Source organism: Ornithorhynchus anatinus, chromosome 11 (assembly GCF_004115215.2).
Source record: "Ornithorhynchus anatinus isolate Pmale09 chromosome 11, mOrnAna1.pri.v4, whole genome shotgun sequence".
Taxonomy (NCBI): Eukaryota; Metazoa; Chordata; class Mammalia; order Monotremata; family Ornithorhynchidae; genus Ornithorhynchus; species Ornithorhynchus anatinus.
In genome coordinates this window covers 10,099,863-10,113,530 of record NC_041738.1, presented here as the reverse complement: position 1 = coordinate 10,113,530, position 13,668 = coordinate 10,099,863, and the positions used below count along the sequence as shown (strand labels likewise).

At 48.0% G+C, this 13,668-nt stretch overlaps 1 protein-coding gene across 1 annotated transcript in view; it reads right to left on the bottom strand.

Annotated features, from left to right (window-relative positions):
• Nucleotides 1–9,635, bottom strand: part of ARHGAP32 (Rho GTPase activating protein 32) — a 368,820-nt gene extending 359,185 nt beyond the window's left edge. Inside the window, exon 1 of the mRNA XM_029074544.2 lies at nucleotides 9,544–9,635. The gene's annotated coding sequence lies outside the window, so the exon portion shown is untranslated. The remainder of the gene's footprint in view (nucleotides 1–9,543) is intronic.
• Between the last annotated feature and the right edge of the window lie 4,033 nt (nucleotides 9,636–13,668).

Here is a 13,668-nt window from a genome sequence, read left to right as displayed (position 1 = left end):
CCTTTGAATATGCGGATCTGGCAAAGTTACTATAAATTTTCTATACAGAGTATTAACTTAATACATATACTGACTTTTGATGCTTATTTGCCCTGTCTTTCACTCATGACACCCATGCCACTAGGATAGTGAATCCAAATAGGTTTACCAATAATGAAGCAATAAGCACAAACTATTCAAATAATTAGGGAAAGTCTTCTTTTCCTAGCAACCTGGGAATGTACACAGACCTTTATCTACTTCATCAGACCCTGTCAGATCACTTGCAATATTATATTTGAGCTTGACACATCTTCTTAATTTTTTTTTAAACAGATGTCCACAAGAGTCCACAAGAACTCCCTTGGATGTAAGGTGCAGCCAGGGAATGGAGAAAGACAACCAACAGTGGAAGACATGTTCTTATGTCAGCCTGAAGAACATCTATAAACTTTTTCAATTCTGGGTTTCTAAATTAGCCATTATAAAGGAGAGTGATTTTCAGTAACTTCAGTATTAAAGACATGTTATGGGATCGATACTCTAGAACAAAATTTTATGAAATTCTTAAAAAATTGTTTCTGAAAGTAATCTCAAAGTCAATACTTGCTTCTAGGTTTGGGTGAAATATAGTTTCATCTATAACAATACTGAAGTATTTACTCAGAAAACCATGACCCAAAAGGTGATTTAACTGAACTGGCTACATTCAGGAAATACATCAAAAAGTATTTTAATTTTTCAAAAATCTGTCAATACTTTTGACACTGAATGCTGAAACATCCTTTTAATGTTTCTGAATCCAGTAGCTCAATACCAAAATTCAACTCATTTATTCTTTAACAAAGTGTGAGTTACCAAATCACTTCTGTATTCATAATTTTTAAACAAAGTAAATCCTTTTAGAATGTCTTTCACTCAAAAAGTTTTTTCAAAGTTGTGATATCCTCCCTCAGGGCCAATGATTAACATTGAGAACTTCCTCAAAATTAACTTCACTAAATGGCCAGAAGTTTGGATTAGTTCAGACCACTCGAGACCCCTGAGAAAGGCCTTCTCTATACGTCCTTCGCTCTTTATAGTCCAAAGAAAGTATCCTTAGAATTCCCCTTGGAAATAGCCACATGCTAGGGCAAGAATCTCAAGAGGTGGATTTACTTTCCTCTGTGTAACTGACTCCTGAGGGTGGACTTGTAACAAGTTTCGTTGTTTATATAATTCGATTACCTATTTGCAAGGCTAACAAATATAATTCACTCATATAATAGCAATATAATAATTTTTCCCAGGAAGCTCTTAGGGGTATTAAATAGAAAAAAAGTATGCATAGAGCAGCTATTGTGTTGTGTTATGGTTCTCACAAAGAGGAAAGCACAGGGGCAAGAACCAAGCCTCAGAATAATAATAATAGTAATAATTACGGTACTGGTTAAGAGCTGACAATGTGCCAGGTCCTGTACTATTTGCTGGGGTAGATACAAGATAATCAGGATGGACATAGTCTTAATCTCCACTTTACAGATGAGGTAACTGAGGCCCAGAGAAGTTAAGTGACTCACCCATGGTCACAAAGCAGGCAAGTGGCAGTCACAATTAGAACCCAGGTCCTTTGACTCCCAGGCTAATGCTCTTTCCACTACACCATGCTGCTTCTCAAAACATCCTGCTTTCAATTTTACGCTATAGCCATTACACACCCTTTCTCCAATTAGTAGTAAGCCTAAACTTGAATTATCATCACCATCATTGGTATTTACTGAGCGCTTACTGCGGGCAAAGGACTGCACTGAGCACTTGAGAGAGTACAACACAACTGAGTTGACAGATACGTTCCCTGCCCACAACAACAACATTTTATTTTTGAGGGGTCCCAAATTAAAACAGTAGTAACATTAAAAGAACAGCTCTAAGAGTTCAGCAAACTGTCAGCAACTAACCCCAGAATTCCCGGGTCTCTTGGAAATTGGGACAAACTTCAGGGCTACCTCCTGACTTCAAGCCACCATTCAGAAGATAGTAGTCAGAAAGAAAGGTGGACAACGTGAACTGAGTTTGCATTTGGCAGATAATCTAGGCATAGAATATGATGATTATAAGCATTTGTCTATATGATTTGAATGACACAGGATGTTTCCTTTAACTTTCACAATAGGCAGACCAATTTAAAAACAAAACACAACACTGAAAAGACAGATCTTTTGACATTAGACATTCCTCTTTGGACAGAATGGATTTGTCTCTATCTGATGCCGAATTGTACTTTCCAAGCGCTTAGTACAGTGCTGTGCACACAGTAAGTACTCAATAAATACGATTGAATGAATTAAGTAGGCTCAGAGTTTACCCTTTCTAGGCCATACTTTGGACCCTGATTCAAATCCTAAAGCTGGGTTCATCCTTTCCCTAATGCAAAGTCACTATAAAAGCCGAGTCTAATTAGATCCACTCCATTTTTTTTTTGCCAAAGATTCGAAGTCAAAATGGGAGAGGGGCTTACATTCTGTAGGCAGGGGCAGATATCTCAAAGAAGCACTCAACAACCAGGGGGATTCAGCAGGAAGAAAAATAGAGCAATTTGGCAGGAGCAGAAAGTGAGATTTCCCTCCATTCCTGTCACCTGTGCTAAACCAACGACCATGAATGGACAATGTAATGGAGGCCCTGGATGAATCCTCTACAGCACATTTACTTTCCCAATTAAGATGGGAGAGAGCAGTGCTTCTTAGAATGGGAAAGACCTTGGGATGAGCTAGCCCTCTAACATATGTCTTCTCGAGAAATGAAGCTGGCATTAATTCAAGGAGACTTTTCTAAAAAACTCTGAAACAATCTGGATTGGTTTAATCTCCTTAGGTGGTGTTATCTGGGTGGTCCTTACGAATGCTAACAAGTCCCCTAGGCTCTCTGGACATAAGAGCCAAACAATCTCTCTGGGAACCCGCGAGTGATTTATTGGCTTTCGGCCCACTAAGGCGCATTTTTTCAACGCTTTTTCTGGTCACCGAGAGTCCCTGAAAAGTCTTGTACTTTCCAGGGTCATGCAAGACCTTGCAACATTCCTCTTCCTTTGTAAATCATCTAGGGCAGTGCATCAAAATAAATGATTAAATTGAGATTGTCCCAAAACTCACATGAGTGTTTGTCCCTAAGTATCTGCAAGGGAAATAAGAGCTTCAAAAAACTAAACATCATTAGTTCCACTTTGAATGACACTTTCTTGCATAAATACAGTGGATTTCAGCACAGGACTGGCTCTAGGATCTCAACAACTGGAGTAAGTTTTATTCTTAAATTAGCAGGGGAACTGCCGCACCATATCTGCTATCATATTTACTGAGCACTTACTGTGTGCAGAGCACTGTACTAGGCCCTTGGAAGACTGCGATGCTACAATGTATCAGACACAATCCCTCCCCACAATAACACACTCCCCTCAAGGGCAGGGAACTTGTCTAACTCTACTGTACCTTCCCAAGAGCTAAGTAGTGCTTGGCACGCAATAGGAGCTTAATGAATGCTATTGAATTATCTGCTATGAATGTACCTGGTGGAAGGAAAAACGATTAACCCCCTTATTAGTTTATGGTGACAAAGGATAAAGCATTAAGGGAGGCCCAGGGAAGGGTGGAAAGGCTGCTGGAAATGGCCAGAACATTGGTACCTTAGAAAGGGAAGCAGGAGAATTAGTGAATAAAACTTGGTGGTCATGGATAGTCCAGTTCCTATAGTCTTTTCCTACTCTAAACCAAGAAATCCCTGTTCGCTTGGTCAGATTTCTCCCCTACCCCTCCACCTCTCTTTTTTGTTGTTGTTGTTGTTTGGGGGCAGGGTTTAAGTGCTTTCTACATGCCAGGCACCAAACTAAGCCCTGGCATAGATAAAAGTTAATCAAGTTGGTCACAGTCCACGCCCCATATTGGGCTCACAGCAGTAATCCCCATTTTACAGATAAGGTAACTGAGACCTAGAGATGTTAAGTGACTTGCCCAGGGTCACACAGCAGACTCATAACAGGGCCCTGGGGTATATAAAAGTTAATCAAGTCGTATACAATCCATGCCTCACATGGGGCTCACAGCAGTAATCTCCACTTTACAGATAGGGTAACTAAGGTCCAGAGAAGTTAAGTGACTTGCCCAGGGTCACACAGTAGACTCATGACAGAGCCGGGACCTGTCCTTCTGACTCCCAGGCCCGTACTATTATCCAGCAAGCCACACTGCTGGAGCCCTCAGAGAGACAGGCAGGTCAAGTATTGATAGGTCAGAAACCCCTGTTGCCTTTCCAGCAGCTTCTAATTACCAACATCCCTGAGGTATTTAAGTGTACAGCAAAGTACGAATGAACAAATGAGGGAAAATGAGTGAAAGAAAAAGAAACTTTTGTATTCAGGTTAAACTGGGAAGACTCAAGTAGGGGGTTAGTGTTCCATTTTGAACTGGACCTGCAAAGGCAATGTCCCAGCATAGCAGCTCTAAATAACAGTCTGTTGCCAGTTTTGGTCATTACTTGGCCTACAAATTCAGTATCTTCTGAAATGTACAGAGTAGTATAAGAAATCCTGAGAGTGTCAGATCACATAAAAAGATCCAATTAGATCTGAGGAAAGTCTTCATTACCCATAATAACGGAAGAAAGGGCTAGGAAGGATAAACAAAATCCTCATTCTGGCCATTCATTTCAACTTCTTTCCCCACCACATATATTACCAGATCTACCATTAAAAAGGAAATAGCAGATAATTTAAGTCCTAACTCCTCTGTCTATCCCTGCTCCGATCAAAGTTTTGTCAAGCATTAAGAGGGCCAAAAGACAGGCAAGCAACTGCAGGAAAAAGCAGCAGTGAGGGGCCAGAAACATCCTGAAATTGGTTCGCGGGGCCTGACTAACCGAAAGTTGGCCACATGCTTGGCCCAAAGCAGCGGGCACATGGACTTTCCATTATGTCATGTTCTTCTGGTTTGCTGCATCTTAAATAGACATGTGACCTCTTGGCACATTAGGACCAAACATTTATCAATACGTGACATGCTGCCAAACTAATGCAGGAAGCTGACGCACCACAAAAAAAAATAGTGCTAGAGCCATTTTATTCACATGCCAATGCATGGCTATCTTATTTGACCATTCAATCTGGCCCATTAGAATTCAAATTCTATAACAGTTTTAATACTAAAAACCTAAACCCCCACTAGCTTTTTCTTCTAAATTAAGACAATATTTCTCGAAGGACTAAATCTCCAGCTTTTTTTTGTTTACGGTATTTCTTAACTGCCTATGTGTCAGGCACTGTACTAAGCACTGGCATAGATTCAAGCAGTATGTACCTACCCCAATAAAATCAATCCTCATTTTACAGGTGAGATAACTGAGGCACAGAAAAGTGACCTGCCAAAGGCAACACAGCAGACAAGTGGGAGAGCAGGGATTGGAACCCAGGTCCTTCTAACTACCAGGCCCGTGTTCTATCCACTAGGCCACGCTGCTTCTCACAGCCTTCAACATACAAACGTTTTTCGTTAGTTAAATGCCTCTAACAGTGCAGTATAGAAGAGGGACAAAAAAGGAATATCGCTACAGAAACCATTTGAGAAATGAAGCATTAATCCTTCATTCTGTGAAATTTCTCCACTTCCACAGTTGGATTAGGATCAATCAGTGGTATTTATTGAGAGCTTACTGTGTATAGAGCACTGTACTGAGCACTTGGGAAAGACAAGGGAGTAGGTAGAAGCGATCAACTCAACACGAGCAGGACTGAGCTCCTCATCTTCCCTCCCAAACCCGGTCCTCTCCCAGACTTCCCTATCACCGTGGATGGCACGACCATCTTTCCCGTCTCTCAGGCCCGCAATCTCGGTGTCATCCTTGACTCGTCTCTGTCGTTCACCCCACACATCCTATCCGTTACCGAGACCTGCCGGTTTCACCTTTACAATATTGCCAAGATCCACCCTTTCCTCTGCACCAAATGGCTACCTTACTGCTACGGGCTCTCGTTATATCCCGGCTAGACTACTGTGTCAGCCTTCTCTCTGATCTCCCTTCCTCCTCTCTCGCCCCGCTCCAGTATATTCTTCACTCCGCTGCCCGGCTCATCTTCCTGCAGAAACGATCTGGGCATGTCACTCCCCTTCTTAAACAACTCCAGTGGTTGCCTATCAACCTCTGCTCCAAACAAAAACTCCTCACTCTAGGCTTCAAGGCTCTACATCACCTTGCCCCTTCCTACCTCTCCTCCCTTCTCTCTTTCTACCGCCCACCCCGCACGCTCCGCTCCTCTGCCGCCCACCTCCTCGCCGTCCCTCGGTCTCGCCTATCCCGCCGTCGACCCCCGGGCCACGTCCTCCCGCGGTCCTGGAACGCCCTCCCTCCTCACCGCTGCCAAACTGATTCTCTTCCCCTCTTCAAAACCCTACTTAAAACTCACCTCCTCCAAGAGGCCTTCCCAGACTGAGCTCCCCTTCTCCTTCTACTCCCTCTACCACCCCCCCTTCACCTCTCCGCAGCTTAACCCTCTTTTCCCCCCATTTCACTCTGCTCCTCCTCTTCTCCTTTCCCATCCCCTCAGCACTGTACTCGTCCGCTCAACTGTATATATTTATTACCCTATTTATTTTGTTAATGAAATGTACATCGCCTTGATTCTATTTAGTTGCCATTGTTTTTACGAGATGTTCTTCCCCTCGACTCTATTTATTGCCATCGTTCTTGTCTGTCCGTCTCCCCCGATTAGACCGTAAGCCCGTCAAATGGCAGGGACTGTCTCTATCTGTTGCCGACTTGTTCATTCCAAGCGCTTAGTACAGTGCTCTGCACATAGTAAGCGCTCAATAAATATGAATGAATGAATGAATGAATGAATGAATGAAAGCGATCCCTGCCCACAAGGAGCCTACTGTCTACACGGGGAAACAAATACTAAAACTGATTATGGATGAAGAAAATGTATGCTTACACACACGCGTCAGGGAAGGTAGTACGTGTTCTGGGGGAAAGAGCCTGGGCCTGGGAGTCAGGAGACCCAGGATCTAATCCCAGCTCTGCCACTTGCCTGCTACGTGACCTGGAGCAAGTCAAAATTTCCACTGCCTCAATTTCATCCTCTGTCAAATGGGGATTCAACATTAACTCTCCTTTCCCCATTAGACTATGAGCCCCAGAGACAGGCACTGTGTCCGACCAGATTATCTAGTGTCTACCCCAGCATTAAGTATAGTGCTTGGCACGTAGTAAGAGCATAATTTTATTAATAATAATAAATTCCACTGGGAATCTCACTGTTGTGTTGCCTCTGACATGCATACATTTGCTAGAAGTAATGGAAAGTGATGGGGGTGGGGGGCAGAACAGCTCGGCTGGGATACAGATCAATCAGTGGTCTTTACTGAACGCTTGTGTGCAGGGCATTGCACTCGGCACTTGGCAGAGTACACTACAAAATGACATGAAAAATATGATGACATGAAAAATATGACTACATATGAAACTACTCTGGAGAGCACAGCTAGGTCTCACCTTCTCCTTGAAAATGCACCACATAGAGCCCTAAGAAGCATCTCCCAACGATTTCCTCTCCGGTACACTCAGCAGTTCGCACGTCCACCCACTCTTATCACCTCCCCATGTCGGTTATTATTGGAAACTGGGCCTCCATCCCCAGCTGTGTCCTGACTAGTCTCTGTCCAAAGTGCTGTTTTAGCCCATTGACTCCAGTGGAGACGATGGGGGACAGGCGGAGAGAGATGAATGAACTTCATCCTCACCCCATTATCTGCCTGTTCTGCAAAGCATCTCCACCTCGCCAATTCATGCCACGGATGTGGCTCCAGACAGATCACGGAAATGGACACTGCACTCGAACTTCAGAGAGTCACAAGTTAACTCCTCTCAAAAGAACTTGACAATAGAGGCTTCTCCCCAGATGCTTGAGAGCAAAGTCTCAGCAACAATGAAATCCCGTCTTGCCTTTATCTTCAAGCAGCAGCAGCAGCACACGGTCCAGATTCCTTCATTTAACCAATAGGAGCCGGAAAGAAATTGAAACGCAGAAACGATCCCTTAAAAGACTATTCTTTAATAGGCGACAAACTCGGGGTTAAATCAAAGCTTGGGACTGCTGAGAAATTTAAATAGCAAAAGCAGGGGAAACGCTTAGATCATCATCTGAGCCCTGATGCACTTCCACAACATGGGTCGTTTGTATTTTTTTTTTTTAAAGAACAGGAAATATGAACGGCTCATGCTTACATAAGCAACTAAGAGCGCAAAGTTGTTGCTCTCCAGCATGACTGGAGAGGTCTGAAATATGGCCCAAAGTAAGCTCCTCCAAGAATGGAAAATATAAGTGTTGCAGAAATCAATGCTTCTAAGCCCCTGCTGTAAGCAATCCTTGTAGCATCACACAGCGCCTTCAGCTGTTGATGAACACATCCAACTGCCCCAGCCAAATCTCAATTTCCAACTTTTATCTTGCCCAGCTGATCACACCTTTACCCTACCGCTCACATCAAGGCTTCCCTCCCCTATCCCCACAAGGGTTTTCAACCCGCAGCCTAAGGCGGAGAGGCTAAGGTGTGAGAGGACGGAAAAACAAACACCAGAGGGGAAAGAAAACAAATATTTACACTTCTCCTTTGTGTTATTTACATCTGAAGAACAAACCACCTTAAACCGCAACCACTTGAGTTATCACAAAGCCTCTTTATTGGAAAACAAAAACAAAAACCATTACCCTAGGCGGGCGTCAACGAAGTGGATCCGCGCGGCAAATCCCCCAGGGGTGAGGAGAGGACAAATTGAGGAGTTAGAGAACGGGGTTGGTGGGGAGGGGGAACAATTTACGCCCGTCAAAGGGCAGGGACTGTCTCTGTTACCGATTTGTACATTCCAAGCGCTTAGCACAGTGCTCTGCACATAGTAAGCGCTCAACAAATACTATTGAATGAATGAACTTGGGCCGGCTGCAAGGAGCGAATCTGGGGGAACCGAGGAACCCCAAAAAGCCTATTCTTCTTACCCGGTCCCAAGCACATGAATGGCTGCATGGGTGCGTGCATGCAAGCTCACATGCATGCACGCATCCCCACAGGCGTGCGCGCCCGCATGCATGCATCCATATGTATGCATGGAAACCCGCGCGCGTGCACACGTAGGCGCGCACCCACGTCTGCACACACACGTCTGCCTGCACACACACACACACACACACACACACACAGGCATGCACACAGCGAAAGCTGTAACCTTTCCCGGTCGCAGGGGAGCCAAACGACCTCGCTGCAGGCGGGCCCGGTGCCTCGCCTTCCCCGGGAGCTCCCCCGAAGCCCAACTGGGGTGCGGGAGGCCCCTCCCCCCACGCCTGCGAGGGGGAAGAGGGCGGCTCCCCCATCCATCCCCCCTCCCCCGTTCATTCCATCCTATTTATTGAGCGCCTAGCGGGTGCGGAGCCCTGGACTGAGCGCCTGGGAAAGTGGAAGCAACAATAAAGGGACGCATCCCCAGGGACTGGCGGTGTCGAGGAAGGAGCTGCAGGTCTCCAGCCCCGAGGCGCCCCCTCCTCACCTGGCTCCGCCGCTGCTTCGCCCTCCTCTCCCGGCCGGGCCTCGTCGACCACCCAGTGCTCCTCCTCCTCCTCCTCCTCCTCCTCCTCCTCTTCCTCCTCCTCCTCCTCCGTGGGGATCCCGAAGCCGGCGGCTGGTGCGCGGCCCCGCTGCTGCTGCCGCTCCCCTCCCCCAGCCCCGGAGGGGGCTCCGCAGGCGCCCCCCGCCCCTTAGGTGCTCATGGCTTCCCCCTCGCTGGGCCTTGGGGGGCCGAGCCCCCTTCCAAGCCGCAGGTCTGAGCGCGGGGAAGCGCTCAGGCTCCGGCCGGACCGGGGCCGCCCCCTGCCTTCTTCTTCTTCCTCCTCCTCCTCCTCCTCCTCCTCCTCCTCCCCCCGTGCAGGGAGGCAGAGAAGGGGCGCGCCCCCGTGCGCGCGAGGACGAGCCCCGCGAGCCCGGGAAAAGGGGGCGGGCGGCGGGAGGGCCTGCGCGCACACGCGCCGCCCGCCGTTGTCCCGGGAACGCACGTGGGGGGCGGGGGCGCGGGGGCGCGCGCCCGGGCCCGGGCCCCGGCTCCGGAGAGGTGCTGCGGGACATGCCCCGGGGCCGGGGCAGGAAAAACGGCGGGCCGTGCCCCAGCGGCGGTGTAGGGAGAGCTGCGGGACGTGCCCCGGGCTGGTGCAGGAACAGCTGCGGGAGATGCCCCAGAGATGGTGCAGGAACAGCCGCAGGAAAAACTGCGGGACATGTCCCAGAGGTGGCGTAGGGAGAGCTGCGGGACGTGCCCCGGGGTGGTGCGGGAACAGCTGCGGCAGATGCCCCAGAGGTGGTGTAGGGACAACTGCGGGAGATGCCCCGGGGTGGTGCAGGAACAGCTGCGGGAGATGCCCCGGGGTGGTGCAGGAACAGCTGCGGGACATGCCCCAGAGATGGTGCAAGAACAGCCGCAGGAAAGACCGCGGGCCATGCCCCAGAGGTGGTGTAGGCAGAGCTGCGGGACGTGCCCCGGGGTGCTGGAGGAAGAGCTACTGGAGATACTCTGGGGTGGTGCAGAAACAGTTGCGGCAGATGCCCCAGAGGTGGTGTAGGGACAACTGCGGGAGATGCCCCGGGGTGGTGCAGGAACAGCTGCGGGACATGCCCCAGAGATGGTGTGGGAACAGCTGCGGAAGTTGCCCCAGAGATGGTGCGGGAACAGCCGCAGGAAAAACTGCGGGACATGCCCCAGAGGTGGTGTAGGGAGAGCTGCGGGACATGCCTCGGAGGTGGTGTAGGAACAGCCGCGGGACATGCCCCAGAGGCAGTGCAGGGAAAACTGCAGGAAAAGCTGCGGGAGATGCCCCAGAGGCGGTGCAGGAAAAGCTGTGGGAGATGCCCCAGAGATGGGGCAGGAACAGCCGCAGGAAAAACTGTGGGACATGCCCCAGAGGTGGTGTAGGAACAGCTGTGGGACATGCCTCAGATGTGGTGTAGGAACAGCTGCAGGACATGCCCCAGAGGCGGTGCAGGGAAAACTGCAGGAGATGCCCCACAGGTGGCGTAGGAACAGCTGCAGGAGATGCCCCAAAGGCAGTGCAGGAACAACTGCAGGAGATGCCCCAGAGGCAGTGCAGGAACAGCTGTAGGGTAGGACACGCCCCAGAGATGGTACAGGAAAAGCTGCAGGACATGCCCCAGTGGTGCAGGAATCGCTGTAGGGAAAGCTGGAGTACATGACCCAAGAGGCACAGTCCACGCCTCCCTCCTCACCCGCCACCTCCCACTCCCATTTCCACTAGCACGGGCCCCAGTCAAAGGTTTCTTATGCGGTGGAACACTAGGATATGGGAATGGGGGTGGGATGCAACCGGGGAGCTGCCCCCAGCTCCAATTCTGCAAAATGGCCCCCTCCATCGTTTTGAGAGTGGGTACGGCCCCCAGCCCCAATTCTGCAAAATGTCCTTTGTCTTTTCATCTCGAATTGCAGTGAAGGTGAAAGAACCAGGCTTCTTCTAGCCTCGTTCTTCAGGGCAAGTCATTTTTTAGAAGTCCCCGTAAATGAAAGAGGCTGGAGGAACCGGTGAGCAAAAAAGAAGAGAGCAGGGAAAAGGAAAGCAGGTAGGGGAGATACCAGGAGGAGAGAAAAGCAGGGAGTGGGAGGAGGTGTAATCACAGCCTTTCCCTTCCTTCCACCACTACTGGTAGTAGCACTTGAACCTGTGGCCTTTCCCATTTAGGCAACTTTGCATGTGAAACAGAATGGCTAGTGGAAAGAACAGCCTGGGAGTCAGAGGACCTGGATTCTAATACCAGCTCCTTCACTTGCCTACTGCATGATCTTGGACAAGTCAATTTAGCTGTGCCTCAGTTTCCTTTTTTTAATATTTATTAAGCACTTACTATGTTCCTGACACTGTACTAAGTGCTGGGGTAGATAAAAAGCTAATCAAGTTGGACACAGTCCATGTCCCACCAGGGGCTCACAGTCTTAATCCCCATTTTACAGATGAGGTAACTGAAGTACAGAAGTGAAGTGATTTGCCCCAGGTCACACAGCTGACAAATGGCAGAGCAGGGATTAGAATTCAGGTCCTTCTGACTTCCAGACCCATGCTCTATCCACTAGTCCTTGCTATTTCTCCTTATTTATAAAATGGGAATACAATGCTTCTGCTCCCTCCGTAGACTGTGAGTTCCATGTGGGACAGGAACTGTGCCCGACTGACCTGATTATCTTGATTCTTTCCCAGGGCTTAGACACTGGACACAGAGTAAGAGCTTAGCACATACCACCTTTATCAGTACTGCCTTCCTCTCCTCTGTTCACTAATAGGAGTCAAAAAGAATAAATATCCCATTTTAATCTCTTGGTTCTCCATGGACTATCTCTCCCACTGGCATCATGATCCCTTTATCTAAAATTTTAAATTGGCATCCAGATTATTGGCTGACTATTCCAGAATCAATCAATCAATCAGTAGTTAAACACCAAATGTGCACAGAGCACTGGGTACTGAGTTCTTCAGAGGGTAAACCGCAGGAGATAGACATGATCCCTGCCTTCAAAGAGTTTACAATCTAATGGGGGAGACAGACATTAAAATAAATTAGGGAATTAGTACATATTCAAGGGCATAAGTGACCTGAAGGGAGGGAGAGTAGAGTAGGGAAGGAAGGCTTCCTGGAGGAGATATACTTCTAGTAGGGACTTTAAAGATGGGAAGAGTGGTGGCTTGTCGGATATGAAAGGGAGGGAGTTCCAAGTAGGAAGGAAGGTGGAAATGAGGGGTCGACAGCAATTTAGCACTCACTGGGCATTGGTGAAGCTCAAAAGACTCAGAACATTCACCTATCTCAACTCAACCTTGCTCCACCCAAGCATGGATTCTAGCCCCCTAGTCAGATAAGCCCCTCTAGGAGCCTCCAAAGTGATCATTTCTTCCTGCTCCTACTACTCGGAAACAATTTTTGCCTGTCCACCCACCTGATTAGATTGTTAACACAAGAGGGCAGTGATTCTGTAGCTTGTTTCTGCTGTACTCTCCCAAGCCCTTAGTACTCCAAAGGTGCTCAAATACCATTGATAATGGTGCTGGCATTGGAGAAACTCCTCGCTGCCAAATGCCCTTTACTCCCATCAGGCCTCTTCCCTCTCTGCTCTGCTCTGCCCAGTACTGGAAATAGAAGAAACCTAGTCTGTAGGGTAACAAACCATGGAGTTGCTGCTTGCCGTGTTTACCCATCCTTACCTCTGCCCTTGCCTCTCTCAAACTGGCACTCAGAGGAGTGGATTCCTCCCCACTCTCTCTGAATTCCACCCCAATGATTAAGGAGGAACCGGAGGAGGAAAAGGGAGCACTTAGTATAGTGCTTTGCACACAGTAAGCGCTCAATAAATAGGAATGAATGAATGAATGAATGAATGAATGAATGAATGAGAGAAGCAATGTGGCCTACTGGAAAGAACAAGAGCCTAGGAGTCAGAGGACCTAAATTCTAATCCTAGCTCCTCTGCTTGTCTGCTCTGTGATCTTGGGCAAGTCACTTCACTTCTTTGTGCCTCCGTTATCTCATTTGTAAAATGGGGATTGAGACCGGGAGCCCTATGTGGGACGTGAACTGTGTCCAACCTGATTATTTTATATCTACCCTAGCACTCAGTACAGTGCCT